Source organism: Dermacentor variabilis, chromosome 2, assembly GCF_050947875.1.
Source record: "Dermacentor variabilis isolate Ectoservices chromosome 2, ASM5094787v1, whole genome shotgun sequence".
NCBI lineage: Eukaryota > Metazoa > Arthropoda > Arachnida > Ixodida > Ixodidae > Dermacentor > Dermacentor variabilis.
Window position 1 is genome coordinate 83553570 of NC_134569.1, and position 18979 is coordinate 83572548.

General features: G+C 46.8%; 1 protein-coding gene and 1 non-coding gene across 2 annotated transcripts in view; both read left to right on the forward strand.

Annotated features, from left to right (window-relative positions):
* The window catches only part of LOC142570360 (membrane metallo-endopeptidase-like 1), a 189654-nt gene that overhangs the window by 21576 nt on the left and 149099 nt on the right, over nucleotides 1-18979 (forward strand). The window lies entirely within an intron of this gene.
* TRNAP-AGG (transfer RNA proline (anticodon AGG)) lies at nucleotides 16605-16676 on the forward strand. Its single transcript has one exon. It is a non-coding gene; the product is annotated as a tRNA-Pro (tRNA).

The following is an 18979-nucleotide window of genomic DNA, read 5'->3' on the forward strand; positions in this document are numbered from 1 at the left end:
AAGCGCAACGCAAATATGATTAGTAGATAAGCGTGACGCAGCGTCTGTGATCACGGCAAAGAGAGATAAATGAATAAATTGACTTGTTATTTTCTTTTTTTTCCCCTGTGTACCGGGATACCGACGATGAGTACGTTGTCTCCCACGCGCCAGCAGCATTCGAGTTCACTGGGGCGGGCTTTTGGTTATCGGAAAGCTTGTCTTAAGCGCTAGGTTAGGAAAGCTTTCAAGACTGGATAAACAAGGCTTGCACTCGGACCATGCTGCGGCCTCTTAGCAGTGAAGAAGAGAGGGATAAGAAGAAAGAGAAACAAATCATCGTCATCATCATCACCACCAAATCAACGTGTTGCTTCATGCGTTCCTTCCGTTTGTGTAAGAGTGCGCCGAAGCCGAAGGGGTTGGACGGCGAAAAATGCGAAGCGACCGCTGTGGCGAAAAGCACCGGTTCAGCTTGCACGATGTTTTGAGCAGCGCCGGTAGGAGAGGCGAGCGCCTGACGTCGACGTTTTCAATGGAAAGAGGTCAAGCGGGTGCATCACTGCTTGCCTCTCGTAACAATGCGCGCGCACCGCGGGAGCGCAGTTGGTTACGAAACAAAACCTCATTGATACGCGTCGGAACGCGTCATTTCCTTGAACGGCTGCTTTCCAGACTGCTTCATTGCTGCCTTATTTTTTTCCTTTTATGTTTTTTTATCACACTGGCTGAACTCGTGCTTTCCAGTGAGTTCAAGAACCGAATTTTTAATCTTTTTTTTTAATATTTGGGGTTTTACGTGCCAAAACCACTTTCTGATTATGAGGCACGCCGTAGTGGAGGACTCCGGAAATTTTGACCACCTGGGGTTCTTTAACGTGCACCTAAATCTAAGCACACGGGTGTTTTCGCATTTCGCCCCCATCGAAATGCGGCCGCCGTGGCCGGGATTCGATCCCGCGACCTCGTGCTCAGCAGCCTAACACCATAGCCACTGAGCAACCGCGGCGGGTAGAAACCAATTTGTGAATGTGAAGAATGATCAACTGAGCACGAACTTCGACTGCTATTTGTAGGCGCACCCTACCTCTAATAACTTACATTATTATTATTATTTTTTACCTTTATGGCAGGACGGAGTATGCGAGTGGCCAGTGCTTCTATAGCTTTACATGCAATGATTAGCAAAAAAAAAAAAGCATGGTGAAGGATACTGGCATGCATCTGTATGGCAACCTTTCGCAGGCGCTTCTGTCTAGGTAGCACGCGGTCGATCGCGAAGCGGTGGGGCCGTCGCGCCGCCCTTGTATGTCTCTCCTGGCTCAAGGAATCCCGGGTACACTGCGCCGCTTGTAGATCCTGCTCCTCGCAGCGGGCCTGCCCCTTGCCGCGCTCGTCAGTTCTTTCCCCGTTGCTCGTATTACACCAGAGTCAGCCCTTCAAAAAAATATATTAAATAAAGCGTGTTTAGTTTTTTTTTTTTGTTTAGTCAGTACGGCTACGACATTTCGAGCAAACGCGCGAGTGTAGCACCACCTGCGCGCACTGCAGCAGCCTCCTGCTCCGCAGTTTTTTGCGAAACAGGCCGTCAAGTTATCCTCCACGGAAATAGGGGAAACTGTTCTGAATCGATATGTAGTATTGCTAACGTAACTGCGCGTCACGCATTCTTCTCGGGAAAAATAAAACTAGAACAAAACAGACGTTCATGGCAAAGCTCCTGTTTCGTTGAAAGCTCCCACTCTTTAGTTCACGTACCGATTATTTTTCTGCTCTGTGCTCGGCCTGACTATAACGGAACCGTATATAATTTTCTTCGAATATAACTTAAGTTATTTTTCCTTTTTTCTGTATCGCACTCACCTTGTAATATGCGTGCAGAAGCCTACTATTACGTTTTCTTGCCGTTATTTCTTAACAGCACACATGCTAGCAGAGGAACGCAAGCCGTCCTGAAGCCGCCCACGCATAGACACATAACTATAGAAGCAATGTATTGTAAACCGCGCGGACTCGAGTTAAAAAAAAAAGAAACAGCCGTAGACTGCAACTGACAGACGTGCACAGGATGGCGCGAATATTTTGGTGTTTGGACACGACGCTGAAGGACATTCAGATGAATTTCCTGTGACACGAGAGGCAGAGAACGCGGAGGTTTTGTAGTACAGTTGGACGTAGCATTAGAACATATATATTCCGACCGAATTCCACAGAACGTAAGACGAGAAGCGCGGGGGTAGCGCGCGCGGTTGGACATAGCGTTGAAACGCATTCTGATGAAATTTCAAAAGAAGCAGTCGGCTTTCTATGAAACGGCTTTGCGCAGGGATCCTTCCAACGCTGCTCCATTCCTCGTCTTCTGGACCCAGATTTCGTCGCTCTTTTCTGTCCTGTTGGTGACAGCACGGTTTAGCCTTGTCTCATGACTGGTTGCGTGGCGGGTCCCTGTTGGCCTTTATTTATTTTCTTTTTTCCTTTAGCAATTCTGCTAATGTAGTTGTGACACTCTGGCTCCTGCGAGTCAACTCGCTGCTGTGTGCTTTTGTCTAGCGGACGTCTACGTCCCAACACATATGGTATTGGCGGGAACAATGCGTCATGGTCTGACAACTATAATGCAATATTCAGCTTTAGAAAGCGAAGTACGTTAATGTGAAGTGCATGAGTGAGAGGACAGAACGGTGCGAGGTTATAGTGGCAAGCGAGTCACTGCATAGGTCTGTTTTTTTCTATTTAATTTATTACTTTTTATTGGAACTGAACCGAAAGTGCTGAATCGACGTTCTCGCAAAATGAACACCGTTTCATGCTGCTAAAGTTATATCGGTCGCGGCAGCTACCGGCTGCAAACGCGGTGTCCGGAAATACAGAAGCAAATATTGTCGCTGCGGCGAAATTGATGAAGGAGGTGCGCATGAGAAAAATACGAAAGACGCACAATGCAGGACAGATTGCTGAGAAAAAAAATAAAATAAAGTATAACTGTACAGTGTCGAGTCAGTTGGTACCGCTTAACGCAGAAATAAAATTATTTATAAAAAAAAGAAAAAGAAATACTTATAAGAAAAAAACCTCATCCTCCGGTCCTGCTCGTCTAGCAGAGCACGCCACGTTAGAATATGTTCGCGACCGTCGTTACATATTCTCTTTTATTTTCCTCTGTTGGAGCATTACAGGACGATACATCGAATTTGCCAAGGACGGCCACTGATGCCGTCTTAAATCGATGCGAACGACAACGTCTTTTCCATCGAGAGAGAACACAATGGCAACCGGGGCCGTATAGGTAAAGTCCCGTGCGCGGATCGATGGCGCTGGTATACAAGGAAAGCACCCAGAGGGCCTTATCTGTTTGCAGGAGACCAACAGGCGTCCCTTATAGTAGGCACACCCGCTGTTGCCGTGTTCGGCGAGGCCCGCATGGCTAATCGCTGGTTGATCTCACGTAGGCTGGTCGTAAGGTTTGATGCGAAAAGCAACTGTGCAACAGAACGCGTTTTTATTTAGTGGCACCGTAAGCGTCGTGCCCTTTCGCTGCAGCTACCAGACTCTTTTCTGAGCCATTCCATGAAACCGCTCTTCGTTAGTCAAAGCTACGAACGCTTGATGAGCTTCTTTTCGCAGAAGAAATAAGAAATGCCTGAGAATAGTTTGTGAGGTGCTCCAAATTAGGTTGCAAGCACCTTTCGCATCGCACCCATATCACTTTATTTCTTTAAAGAAACCGTATAGGAGTATTGCATGCTTATGTGTGTGTGCGAGCGTGCGCAAACGTAAAAGCAAAGCCCGTGGACTGCGTGCAAGGCGATTTTTTTTTCGCTTTGGTGTGATTACGGGCCGAAGAAAACAAGAAAACTGGCACGTCATATCCGAACTTCTGCATCTCTAACCATGTAGGGAGTTCAGTAATGTAGAAAGTTGGGCGAGTTGGCCACTGATTATCATACCGTGTGGGTGAATCGGACCGCTGAACAGTGCATTGTCCTGCTCAATGCGCTGTTCACTCCACACGGTATGATTATTGCAAAGAGCGCGGGCTCCACACTCGGAGCGTACACAGACCGTACGATTGTAGGCCATGCATAAAGACTACGTTGCATTGCAACGTGTGCGCACTGCTTATGATCCGTACACGGACTGCATACGTGCACCGTAGGAGTGGGGGCCGCACACAAGCCGTACAGAAGTTGCAACGAGTGCGAACCATACAAACACCGTACGTGCACTGTCAATGGATCGTACATGAAGTGTTTCATCGTACATTACCACATCCAATAATTTTTTGTTTATCCTTAGAGACTGTGGTGGCACCTAAATGAACCGGCTGTAAATGCGGCGCGAGGCGGTAACGACGAATTAGCTCAGTCTCAACGTGCATGACCGAAAGTTCATCCTTGGAACGCTGCCCTATCGCTACAGGGCATTCGCCTGACAGCCGAGAGCTTAGTGGAGAAGATTCTTGCGAAGCTTTCGCGTTAGGCACGGTGTCTTGAAAGCGAAACCCAATGCTCGGGGCACTCACTTTACGCCTTATGTAGCCTTGAGCCTGGATGCGAAATCACACGTGCGCTTGCCGGCGCGCCTACGCATGCGCAAATGGTGCGAGACCGTTCTTAACGTGTCCCAGCGTCGGCGCGAGCACGGAGATATCGGACCCTGGCTGTTTCGCGTTTCCGTGCGCCAGTCTATGCAGCTACGGCGTTGCACAATCAGCACTCAGTGAGGCAGATTTCTGTCATGCGAGAATGTGCTTTTTCTTTACATCTTGTGCTGATCTAATGGCTCTAAAAATAAAACGATTGCGTTTATCAATATTTCAGAAATTTGAAGCACTCTCAATAACAGATTGCGAGACGTTGTCTGTCAAAACGTCAATCAGTTAGTCAAGTGCAAGGAGGTTTTAGAAAAAAGCTGGGCATTTTGTTAAACCTCCTTGGTCAAGTGGGCGCGCGCGGTCGCGCGTAATTATTGCAGGACGCTCTATGGATGCTGTACACACGCAAACCGCCATTCCTCGCGAGGCGCGCAGGCACGAGCTTGCGTGCGTCGGATAGCGCGCGTGTGTTCTGGCCTTGAGGGTGGTTCCATATTTCACACGAAAACAGTTTTTTCCCTCTCGCGATGTCCTCCCATACAGGTGCTATCGCGCCAATTATTCGCATGGACTGTTGCGAGCACGGGTAACATTCGATTGCGTTGGAGCCCAGCTCTCTGCCACCTAAGTAGCCGATCGAGTCATTGCGTGCACGTCGATAGCGAGGTGTCCGGTGGCGTCAACCAACCCACCGGCTTTTCTAGCTGAGCACCCAGCAGATATACCGCGTTCGGTGTAAAATTCCATTCGTCCCGCATGCGATAATAAGCGACTCGCAGGCAGCGATACGCCACTACGCTAGCGGCCGGATCTACCGGGAAGCGGCCCGCATTCTCCAAATTCAAGACGGCAATATTTGCCGCAAGAACGACCGTTTCCTCGCCCCACACACACGGACCCTCCGCTTCCGGGAAACGAGACGCCCCACGCCGTGGCTCGAGGATTTACATGCTGAGCTGCGGCGCCCGCCGGCAATCCCGACGTCTCGCCCACCGCGAGAGCGATGCGGGAGTGGACGTTCATGACCACTTTCGGAGACATCACGCAACACTACAGATTGAACAGATGTAAATACCCACCACCGCACGCCAAAATAAGCAAGAAACAGGCCTGGAGGCAATTGCAGACACACACACATCCGAACCGGACGATCCTTCACCTCTGCTACCCCGACATTTATCCGTCCAACGATTGTAAAGCGTGCGGAGCCAGAGCGACGCTGCAGCACATGCTGTGGGTATGCACCGGTAGCGAGCACCAGGAATCCCCCACGAACGGGGTAGACATGGTAGTCTCGAACCGAGGGGCGCGTTGTGAGGCGGCCCTGCTCAGCCACATACTCGCCGATCAACTGTGGGCCGTCCTGCACGCCGAGGAAACCACCCGTGTCCAAGGAATCGAGACCATCGCCGAGGCTGGGGTGCTTATGGCCCCACCCCGTCCAATTCGCCTGATATTTAGAATAAAGTTTTCGCTTACTCACTCCCGCATGCTGCATGCGCGGGCGTCACATACCTATCCCCCTACCCGCATTCTTGACTGACCAGTAGTAAAGTGTGCTCGTTTATTATATCATTTATCTAATTTTCTTTAACCTTTGTCGACCCACTTGTAATTAGTTGGATTGCGTAAATAATGACAAACAGAAACATTGAGTGGTGACTTTCTTTCTGCGCCTTCCTTATTTGTGACTAGTCAATCAACACTCCGGCATGCGGGTAGCATAAGAACTCCGCCTCTATCACTTATCACGGATCACTCCTAAAAGTGTCATTGTTAATGGCGATTAAATCGGCAAAGCTTTTAATCAGTACTTTGTTTCCTTGTGCTTGTTATACAATCATCATCATCATCATCATCATCATCATCATCATCATCATCATCATCAGCCTGGCGACGCCCACTGCAGGGCAAAGGCCTCTCCCATACTTCTCCAACTACCCCGGTCATGTGCTAATTGCAAACTTCTTAATCTCATCCGTCTACCAAACTTTCTGCCGCCCCCTGCTACGCTTCCCTTCTCTTGGAATCCAGTCCGTAACCCTTAATGACCATCCGTTATCTTCCCTCCACATTACATGCCCTGCCTATGCCCATTTCTTTTTCTTGATTGCAACTAAGATGTCATTAACCCGCGTTTGTTCCCTCACCCAATCTGCTCTTTTCTTATCCCTTAACGTTACACCCACTATTCTTCTTTCCATAGCTCGTTGCGTCGTCCTCAATTTAAGTAGAACCCTTTTCGTAAGCCTCCATGTTTCTGTCCCGTCCCGTAGGTGAGTATTGGTAAGACACAGCTGTTATACACTTTTCTCTTGAGGGATAATGGCAACCTGCTGTTCATGATGTGAGGATGCCTGCCAAACGCACCCCAGCCCATTCTTATTCTTCTGGTTATTTCAGCCTCATGATCCAAATCCTCGGTCACTACCTGCCCTAAGTAGATGTATTCCCTCACAATCTACTTAGGGCAGGTAGTGACCGCCCTAAGGTAATGACCGCCATAATAAATTATAGTACAATCAACAATTGATTGATCGATTCCTCTATTCATTCTTTCATTCATTGGTTCGTTTGTTTGTTCGTTCGTTCATCTTTTTATCGCACATCGCACTGTGAGGAGCAACAAATTTTGCCTTCAAGATTGCTCTGTTCCGAGGTAGTTAGCTAGTTTGTATGCTCCCGTCTTGTCCCCCCGCAGCTGAGTGCAGTGCCGCATCAACTTCGTCACGTCAAGCTTATACGCTTGAATAAGATTACTCGATGGCGTTAGAACAGTCGATGGCGTTTAATATACACCGAAGCTACACAGTTTGCTACCATAGGGACGCCGCAGCGAAGAGACTGTATTACGCGCATTTTCAGCCACCGAAGATTTATTCGACGTTCACTGAAGCACGCGAACGTATTCGTACATTGCCTCTTTCAAAGTGAGCAAACCCGTCACATCACGCTCAGCAGCCGAACGCTGTATCCGCTCAATCATCGTTCAGATTTATGAGAACATCTCGTATCTACCTTCGTTTTTGTGCCCTGACACATCCATGTAAGTTTTTGTCGTTGTCGATGAAAGTGACGACGACGACGATGATTATGATAATGATGGAGGTGGTGGTGATGGAGGTCGTGGTGATGGTGATGATGATGACGATTTCTAATGGCATCCCCCTTTGAAATGGGATGGCAAGTAATAGTCACCTAGTCTACTTGAATTAATAAGCTTTTACAGTATCTAATGCATTCCAACATCTTGCATACCTCTACTTCATCCTGTAAAGTTACATTGCACGTAACGACATTGGGATTTTCAGTTCTCTGCTTTCTTTTTTTCATCAATGTTCTAAATGGCTCCACTTGCTTGTTTCTTCCGCTGTCCGGTTAACGCTCCCGTCAACTTTGAACCTCAGCGATTCTGCCAGGTGGGTGTTCCCGACACGCCTCTAACTGGGGTGGATATCTTGGCATTCCATCACAATATGCCGAGTCGCGTCCGGACTTTTCCCACAGCAGACACACGCCTCACGCTCTTTCGAATATTTGCATCTGTGTGTTTCTGGTCCTCCGGCAGTCAGCTCTGGCCTCAGAAAGCGAGGCACTTCCCTTCGCGTTATCGTATGAATCTGCCTTTTTTTTTTTTTTTTGCTATCTCTCTTTGCAAAACTCCATGGCCTTGGTTTCTTTGTTTCTCGATCCTCCGCATCCACTTTGGCGTCTTTGTTTTCCACGCTTTCGTTTTGATGAATTCGTCTTGTCCACTTGTACTTCCAATCACCCTGTAATTATTTCCACTACGCTGCGAGAGTGTAGGAGCCAAAGCCCCTCGTCGAACACCGACCGCCACGGTCAGACCTGGATCTCTCCACGTCGAGCTCAGCAGCAGGACGCCCTAGATAATGACCGAGCGCAATGTTGGGTAGAGGTCTGCGTGCATCGCAGAAACATAGTTAGCGATAGGCGAACCTAAACTAATGATGTGGCGAACGCTGACACCTCTCTCTCCAACCTCGGATGCCAAAATGCAGGCTGAGAGATCGTCGAAAAAAGCGGCAAAAGGGAAAGCAATAAGAAAGCACACAAGTTAGAAAAGCAGCATGTAACCAAAAGCGAAAGCACCTCTACTGTCTTTCTTGCGAAACGATGGCACCTATAGTATCGGCTAGTGACAGTGCGGATCGAGGACAACCCGATGGCGAAAGGTATATAGACAAAGCAGAATGTCTTCTTGTACCTCCTTGTGAGGTTCTACGGAAAACCGAAACAGCGTCGATAAAGTCGCAAGAGGTGCTCATTCCGCTCCTGCACAGCCACTGTGATCGGATTAGGGGAAACACGGGCTCAGCAGAAAAGCAATCTCCGAGGATCGTAGTCGCCTCCGACGAGAAGCGTAGCAAAAATGCAGCGATGCCACGCCTCTTCTCGGAACACTGCGAATCGAATTGTTATCACCGCACCGAGCTGAACCTTTATGGCCCCCGCAGGTCATGTCCTTCGAATTTCTTTCTCAAAGAGGGCGTTCAGATGACGCAATAGTTTGACGCGGTGTTTTTTGCAGATGCAGTTCGGGTGAACAGATTGCTCTGCGTATTCACCGACGTCCTGCATGAAGAAGCGGCGACTCGCCGCCCATTGACTATGGCGTTGAGCCCCTGAGTTCGAGGGAGTAAGTTCGACCCCGGCCGCCTAGGCCGCCGTTTCGCTGAAAAGAAAAATAGGAAGTCGCTTGTCTACTAAGATTTCGGTGCACGTTCGAGAATCCCAGGTGGTCAAAAGTAAACCGGAGTCGCCCATGCACTGCGGTTTGCCTTGTGATTGTATCGAGGTTTCGGCATGCACGTAACACTACAGAATTGAATTTCTTAACCTGCGGCTTGGAGTGGTGTTCCACAGATGCTTATGCATTCTTCATAGGAGGGATTATGCGATCTCAAGTCTCGTTTGCGCATGCATTGGAGGAGCCTTTCTTTCATCTGCCATGTAACTGTCCTTGACACGACAGCCCCAGCGCCTTCTACTCCGGACTATAAGTTAGCATTGCCTGTGCCGAAGCGCATTGCATGGGCAAAGACTCGTACCATCCTTCGCTGGCACAGGAAACCACACGAGCGCTGTGATTTTATTACCATTCTCGAACGACCGCCAAACTTTGGAACATCGTTTGGACAGGAGGTGTGCGCTTCAGGAGATACAAGGTGCTATGATCTGGCTTATTCGCTTACAGTAGCGCGCTTTTGTTGTCCGTGTTCTATCCTACAAAACCAGCGACTAACAAGCGACAAACAAGACGACGCTTTTAAAGCGAAGCTTTCGCTGACTCTTGCCCCCCAGTGTGGCAAGGCTGGCTGCTGTCTTGCCGAGCATACAACAATATGGACCAATGGCTATGTGCCACTGGATGAGTGCCGATGAGCATGTGCCCGAACATAGACAAGCAGAACAAGAGAATAGAAGTGAACTTGGCGACAGAAAGTTCAAGTCAGCTGCAGAGACGCAAAGAGGTCGGCAACAGAAGCATACGAGTGTGGAGAAAGAAGGCAAACAAAGTATGCAATTTCTATTTGCTTACATAATTCTATCCTCATCAACTATATTTTTTTCTTCAGATAATTCCAACAGCTGATATGTTTCCGCAAGGAATATAAACTTGTTCCGTTTACGAACGTCGATTGCGGAAAGCAAGGACTAAGCTATCAAGTTCCAACAATAATATACCGATTTTCTTTTGAAACTTATTATTCTCCGCCACTAAAATGTTTTAAGTTTAAACACCCAGTTGAACGAACGGAATTAGATAGTTATTTGGTAGCTATACCCTACATACACCATGCTACCTTCTAAACGCTTTTCTCTTGCTTGGTATGCGTCAGCTTCGACATATTCTCCTCCGTTTTATGATTCACATTTTTGTGTGTCTCTGAAAAATTATGTCTCTTTAACTTATATCTCCCATGCGACAGGTTGCCGATGCATTCTCGCTGGTTACATTTATTCTTGTATAAGTTTGAGGTATGTTGACTTTTTGTGTCATCTCGTTTACGTGCTTGTGTAATCCACTGAAAAATAGCTGTGAAGTAAACTTGTGCACAATGCCGACTGTATTGCGGGTCTCCTCTGGCTTCATTTCTCTGCTCGGAATGCGAAAAACGCAACGAGCTCACGTTGGCTCGGAGGGACGCGTACGACGTCGCCGAGACATGCAAAACTGGAAATACTTTTCCAGGCCCGTGTGCAATAAAGGGCTTCTGGGTTGGCTGCTTGATATGTGCATCTTTCGCTGCACACACACAAACACACACACACACACACACACACACACACACACACACACACACACACACACACACACACACACACACATATATATATATATATATATATATATATATATATGCTCTCTCTCTGCCTTCAATGTGCACGCATGCACGGCGTTCGCTATCATTCGAAGCGACACGACGAGCTGGGCGCAAAAATAACAAGACTGGTTTCCCCCCACTGTATCAAATAATGAAGCGGCGCGAAGATGGTTATTAGAAAAGATGGAAAAGGAATGAAAGAGCCCGAGGCGTTAAAGCGAATAAAAATGCGGCGCGAGGCCTGGGTCCCTTGTGTGAAGCGTGCTGAGACTCGTGCTTGGCGACGCTTTTTTCTTTCCGTTGTAAATCCTTTCATCTCGCTTCATGAAAAACCCGTGATTTTGGACACGGAGCGAATCACTTCCTTTCAATAAAGGGGACGAAAAAGAAAAAAATAATAATATTCGTCCTATTTATATAAGCCTCCAGTCACATGCCACTTGGGGATATTCTACGGGAAGAAATCGCCCGAATCGGGAGAGTAGCAAGCGGGAAAGGTAATTATAAACTTATGTGGTTAGCACAAAAGAAAGAATAAAGAAGTTTGCGAAATGTCGCTTGTGTGATTTGCATGCACGCGAATGCATCGTCTGAGGCAAGGGCATATGCTGAAAGGAACCATTGATCTCGACCACATTTCTACTTCTCCATTTTACGTGCCTGCTTGCGAGTCTTTCTGTTGAGAAACTCTGGCGGCGCCTCGAAGAAGGCAGCGCAGCAAGGGAGAGAAGCGGTTCTACTTTTCGTTCCGGTCTCTCGAGCGAGGCGCGAGTCAGGAGGGCGTTCACGAAGTCTTCTATGGCAGCCGTTGCGCCCAACTGCCGCCTCCTTGCGCGCAAAGCACCAACTAGCATAACGGAACGCCTAAAACGAGAAATAGAAAAGCCATGACTCGCGCTCAGCTTGTTGCACGCGCCAGCGGGAAATATAAATAAATAAATAAATAAATAAATAAATAAATAAATAAATAAATAAATACTGCAGACTTAATCGATTTATCTGGTCTTGAACTCATTTACCGCGACAGCAGCTGCTATATGTATATGGTATTCATAGCCGACACTGCCATCTTGTCAAGAACGTCTTTGTGATGTGCACAACCTCCTCTTAGTCCGCTACAGTACTGCCTCTTGTAACCTCCGAAATACGTGCACAGACGACGCCGCTCTCAGAGTCTGCGTGGCTCACGAAAGCCCGCGCAAACTGCCGAGTTTCCAGAGCTGTGGCGGTAGTCCAAGCGTAGCCTCCGAGATCGCAAAGGCCCATATATGCTAAAAATGTTGATTTTCTTCGCCTCAACACGAGAGTGAAGCTGAGGATGAGAAAATGCCTGGAAGACGACGACAGCCTTCCGGACGGACACAGCGAACCTATAGCTACGAGCTGTTAACGGGCGTCCCTGTGAACGGAGAATATATAAGCGTGAATACCTTTCAGCGTGATGCCCTTTCGGCTTCGGCGCAGCACTTCGACTTCACCGACGCGTCCATCAGCGGGACACCCGCCAGTACGCGATCAAGGCACGAGTGAAAAAAGCAAACAAAAGAAAAGCCAGTTCCGAGATTTCGACACGCGGCTCCACGACCTAATTCGTTGGAAAGCTAACTTCGTTTTTCTTGCACGTTATTCTTGTCGCGCCGGTCAATCAGTAGCAAACCTAGACGTAAATCTAATCTGCCCTGAACGTACGAATACGGCATTGCCTGTCAAAGCCCGTCTGATGCGCTCCACGCCATTCTGACTAGGCTGACGTGTGCCCTTTGCGGAAGCTAGCAAGAGGCATGCCTCGCTGTAGTCTTCCGAGTGCCTTAATAGAATTCTTCCGACTACTATTAAGCCCACGCCTTTCGGGGCACTCTCAAAAAGAAAAAAGAAAAAGCATACAAAGTGCATAGAACGTCAGCAACGAATACAATGTAGATAAATTGACAACAAATGAAATTGATAATTATTTGGGATTTACATAATAAACTGCCTTGATAGTTTGATAGTTGATAGTGCAGCAGTAAGAGTAATACGATTAGAAAGGCACAGAAAAAGAATAGCACTTTAAAATTGCACCGGCTATAGTCTATACCTATTTGGTACCAAACAGAAAAAAAAATTAAATTATGTGGTTTTACTTGCCAAAACCACTTTCTGATTATGAGCACGCCGTAAACCTGGGTTTCCTTAAGGTGCACCTAAATCTAAATGCACGGGTGTTTTCGGAATTCGCCCCCATCGAAATGCGGCCGCCGTGGAAAATAAACAGGAGCGGAATACGCTGTATATTACAAAGAGACGCCCACTCATTATTTCTATACTCGCGCAGAAATGAATTAGCAGCGTCGCTATTAAGCCGCACAACAAGCTGAAGACTGGAGGGGCAGGACGGTCCCTCACGAAGGCCAACAAAAAATCATACAGATCCAACGCACGTCTCGGAATCTGTGTGCAGCCAGGGTTCGGTTAATGAACTGCTGCAAAAATTTGCGTATTTCAATCCCGTGTCTTTGGCGTAACGGAAAATGTTGCGAGCGTGCGCATGCGCTCTCGCGCACCTTTGCTACGCCATGTGCCACACGCGGCGTTCATCACACACAAAAAAAAGCTAGTTGGCATTAATGGTTAGTGCATAGGGTTGCGGTGGTGGGGTACCGAGATTCTATCGCACCATAGGTCACGTAATTGAACTTTCTTTTTTTTATGTATGAGCTATTCGGCAATGGGACAGCAGCAGCACCCAGCAGACACGGCCAGGAAAGGCCGGGAGGGTTCTCGAGCAAGGCTTTAATTATAAAAAAAAAAAAAGGTGCGCCACGAATTGCATCGCAGTGCTTAGTGTACACGCAAATGACACAATTGTGTTCAGTATGCTAGTTGAGCCTTTGCTACAAACCACGAGCTTGTAGTACGTGTAGTACGCGTCTCAAATATGCCCTGTGGGCCACAAAAAAGAAAAAGAAAAAAAAAGAAAGCGAAGGATAGAGAAAATAAAACGACGCACCGTTCGCACACACAGCGTCGATTCAGTGGTGCCACTAACGAGGCGAACACAGCATGCACGAGCCAAATTCTCAAACGCAAGAATTATTGCCAGATATTGTGAATTAACCTGGACGAATCTGACGGCGGTGTGCTAATGATGCAGAGTTCAACGTGGTCGCCATCATGTCACAGCTGGGGCGTGTGTGCACTCCTTCACGCTGGCACCTAGCTTCCGTTTGAGAAAGCCTCTAAGTCGGCTACCCTGCAAGGCTATTGTTCAACGAAGTCTGTCGCGCACAGACTACATTTCTTCCTCTTAGTGTGGTTCCCTTCCTCATAGTTTCCCCTCACCTGGCCACTGAGAGGGAATGCATTCTGACGTTGTTCAATAGACACTACTACACCGCCAAAACCTCGCCGAGTAGAGGGGCTTGCCGGTGGTACAGGTGAAGCGGTTGAATGGAAACAATACTTTTTTTTTCTACAAGTCCGTAGTCGATATTATTTGGTTCGAAAATGCCTCTCGCGCGCATGCGCAGTTAATTTTTGCAAATGGCCCATTCGCATCAAGATTGCGCCCTTTCTTTTTACGGGTGAGCGCCACCGAAGGCAGCGGCAAATGCGTTATACTGGAACTGGCACGAGTAAGCTGCGAAAGTGGTGCGCCTTTTCACTTTTGGAACATACTGGGCAAAATAAAACAATGGACAGACGACTTAGCCCCTAAGCTCGCTTCGCCGTTGTTCACAATTGGCTTTTGTTTGCTCCTGTTCGTGACAGGGAGTCTGATGGGGCCCGAGCTTTCATAAAAAATGGCGGCTTCAAAGCCAAGATAATGCCTTGGGCGTTATGTATTCAGAAGAAGACTGGAAGCGGGCTGGGATTGGTAGTGGGCTTCTTTCAATAGAAGCTGGAAGCTAAGCGCCCGTTCGTTCTTAATGGGAAAGTAGGTCAAGGCTTAAAATGGCATCCGTATTATCTGCCTTGGAGGCTCTCCGACAATTCCATGAACAATTCACCGCCTTCACCGAAGGGACCTCTTAAGCCGTTGTGTAAATATTTCGCACGCTCTCAGGAATTCTTATCCGCTGCTGCTTTGGCGTTTGACTCGAGCAAAGAACCCCCAGAAAAGACGAGTTTCTGCCGTCGAAAGCTTTGCCTCAGCCGTCGTGCTTTGGGCTCCCTGGCCTAATCTAGTGGACCTTGCCTTTGTGAGTTGTCTGCCTGCGTCGCTTGTCTCTCTATTCGTAGGCACAAACTTTATACATCGTCTGCCGATGTGCTGAATACACCAGGAAAAACGCGGGAAAATATTGCTGCCTCGTTAAACTCAATCGTTTCTTTTTTGTTTTCCCCCGCACTAATGTCAGATGACTTTGAGATGGAAGAGACGACAACGAGCCACCTCGAGTCACGTATCCTGCGACATCCATGGCGTGCACGTGATTCTCTGCCATCTGAGCAGCTACGAATAAGCGTAGACTAAGACGATTTGTAGGTTGTCTACGGACAGCGTTAGACGCTTTTACCTCACTACAGTCTTGTATCTTTGGCTGCACGTAAAGGCTTCACATATTTATAAACAAAATCTAATGAAGAAATGTATGACGCACCGAATCCAGAGCTTATCCGCGAGCTTTCTGCACGCAGTTAATTTGTTGTTCATGGAAATTATCTGTAGTCTACGGACATTACTATAACTGTCGGCAGACTTTTTTGTATGCAATGGAAAATAAATTTTGCAAAACACGGCGTTGTTTGCGGAATCCCAGCTCCACCAATCAGCCTCTCGTTCATGAGAACATCTATGCTTATATACTGTACGCATAAATGTGCATATACCAACAGCACAGCCTTGAAGTGTATGAGCCGGCTCTAGTGTCGAATGTGAATCAACTAGTCGGAAGGCGGCAAAAGCCATAAGGGAAGGCAAATAGCTGAGATGCTCCCTCATGGGCCACCTGCGAGTTCAAGCACCACACAAAAGTAAACATTATTTTAGCGATAAAACTCGTACATGCATGGTGCTAGCTATTTCACGATGTCAATATGGGCCCTACCGCACTATCTTCTGACACTCGGGACACCTTTGTTTAATGTTGTTTCCAAACAACAAGCACGTTGCTGTGCACATGCAAGTTGGTCTGAGTGCCATCAACCTAGCAAGTCGGCTCGTGCGCCTCGGTTAAAGTTGTTTAAACCTCGGGCATTTACACTCTTATGTGACGGATTAGAGTGTAATTATATCAACCTATACGAATTATAATATAAATAGATACCAGGGCAGTGTTCTGGTCTATGGCAGCGAGCACTACCTCTCAAGTTTTGCCGATATTCTCAACTCAGTAAAAGAAGCCAGCTAGAAAAAAAGAAAAAGAAAAGATACGCCTTATCTCGCTATAGTTATCGAGGAACTTTAGTATTTGACGAGACATTGTATACAATTTATTCAGCACTTAAATTGTTCTTTCTCCATCGCTTCGATCCCTGCAAGGAGCACGTGCCTTCCCTTCCTTCCTTCCTTCCTTTGTTCTGCATTCTTCAATGTCATGTTTCATAAACATTGTTAACGAACTGGAGTTCGTTAACTGGAGTTCACGCACACGATTGAATGAACTTTGCCGAAGATTTACTCCGCCATGAGATCACTGTGGGCTACGACGTCGAGAGACTTGCCTTGAATTCTAGGCTATACACTCCCGGGGCATGTCGGCTCGTTGGTCTAGGGGTATGATTCTCGCTTAGGGTGCGAGAGGTCCCGGGTTCAAATCCCGGACGAGCCCATATTTTTTTCTTTTGTTTTTATTTTTTTTTTCTCTGCGTGAAACAGATTGATGACAGCTTTCGTAGTCTACCGTGATAATTCTAAATAGGCGGTCGTTTCTTCATTTTCTTCAAGTTAGTTTCCAGTAGCAGTTTTATTAACCTGCTGTTCGCATTGCGAACAGCTGCGACTTGTTCTGAACTAAGAATAAAGTCAAAGTGGATTCTGAATGTGTGGGAGGGAGAGAGACAAGGAATAGCGCATCATACACTTTTCAAGGTAACCCGAGTCAAAGGAGATAAGAACTGTGGTTTACGCTGACGCGTATGTATCCCGTTCTGGCTGAGCGTGGGAAAAATATACTATCTTAGCATTTCAGTATATCGTACGCGTTGCTAGGAAGCTTTTATTTATTTATATATTTTAGGCGAGATGGCAACGTCCTGAAAAGCGAGCGTGGTAAACTTGCTCGAAAGACAATTCGAGAAAAATTCATACATTGAAGTGGTGGCGAAAATAGCTCATGCGCCGAAAAAAAAAGAACTAACAAAAAAACGTTACTTCAGAGAGCAAGCGTTTAGGTCATGCATCCACCTTACAAACGCATAGTATGCGAAACATAAAACTTCCTACTAGACCTCAAAAGCCATCTTTAAACAAACAAGCAAACCAAAAGGTGGCACGGCTATGATGTCCATGTGACATGCTTGATCTCAGTTGTTAGTGAATCTCCGCCGTTGGGTTGCTTCTCGGTAGCGATAAGTTGCTTCACGTGACCAATTTCCGCGTGTTGGTCTGGAGCAAAGAAAGATCTTTACGTGACAATAGAGGCCTTGACCAACCAGCCCGCTTCCCACTGGAAGTAGGCATGGTAACAGGCCCTGTGACTTGACGCCAATCCGTTGCATGAAGAGCGCGTTTTCTGTGAACTCCGAAGTGACACTGGTTGTTAGCGTATGGCCTTTTCGAGGAGGCAGGTAACAAAGTTGCGTATTGCAAGCCTAGCCAAAGTATTTCTTTTTCGGGGTTACATGATTGATGCGAACTGAGAGTTGCTGTTGAGCTTGTGTACTACAGTTCTAAGTCAGAAGAAAATGAATTCACCTACCTCCAGATGTAGTGATGAAGATACATTCACTGTTCTGTATGATCTATCGATTCATTCATTCATTCATTCACAAAACAACATTTGGGATATCACAGACGGCGTAGTTGGCAGTGAAGTGGGGAGGGAGTTCTTTGGACTGTTTCCTGTCAATCATCATTTGTGCCTATATAAGTTATGACGGAACGCCAGAGGTTCTTCTGTAGCTGGCTCCTAAATTTATTGGTACACCGGTGTTTTCCTCTTTTTTTTTCTTCTTTCTTTGTATTCGGCCTCATTGAAATGCGGCAGTCGTGAACAGGAATCGAACCAAAGACTTCGTGCTGAGCACATGAACGTCACATCCGCTGAGTCACCGTGGTTGATCAAGTGGCACTCCTATTTCGAGGTCGTCCATGGAGCGCGCTGAGTATGTCCTTGCGCTAACCCTGGCAACTCTGCGCTAACCCTGGCATCAAACAGAGGATTCCGTAAAGCCTACTCAACAATAGACCATGTTCACACTATCAATCAGGTGATAGAAAAATGTGCGGAATATAACGAACCTTTATATATAGCTTTCATTGATTATGAGAAAACGTTTGATTCAGTCGAAACCTCAGCAGTCATGGAGGCATTGCAAATTAAGGTTTAGACGAGCCGTATGTAAATATACTGAAAGATGTATGTATGTATGTATGTATGTATGTATGCTTTATTTCCACAAAAACTAAATACAGCTTTGCGGGGGTAAAGTGGGGAAAAAAGCTGCTCGTAGCAGCTTGACTAGCCCCAAATACCCTTAAAAATACAAAAAGAAAATAAGGGAGCAGCAGCGCGGAAATACAGTTTTCCCAAGTACACACATATTCAAGCATTACAACATATCATGCACAAGCATCGCAAATCAGGCGAGGAAAAAAAATACAACAAAAGCAAGATGTGAGCAAGCAAGCAAAAACACGAAATCTCACTGCACTTCAAAAGCACACAGGCATTGTACAACTCACATATGAGAGAAAAAATCAAGAATATCAGGAGGAGAACAAGTTGCAATATCAATTTTATTAACAATAAGATCGTTTAATAACCGAGGTAGTCTGGAGCACAGCATTTGTGATCCATAGTTTGTGCGCGATTTTGGTACGTGCCGGCTTTCTTGTGCTGTATGGAGTTTCGTGTAGTTTTAAGTTAGCCATAGAAGTAATGTAGTTGATGTTCTTTTTCTGTTCATTTTT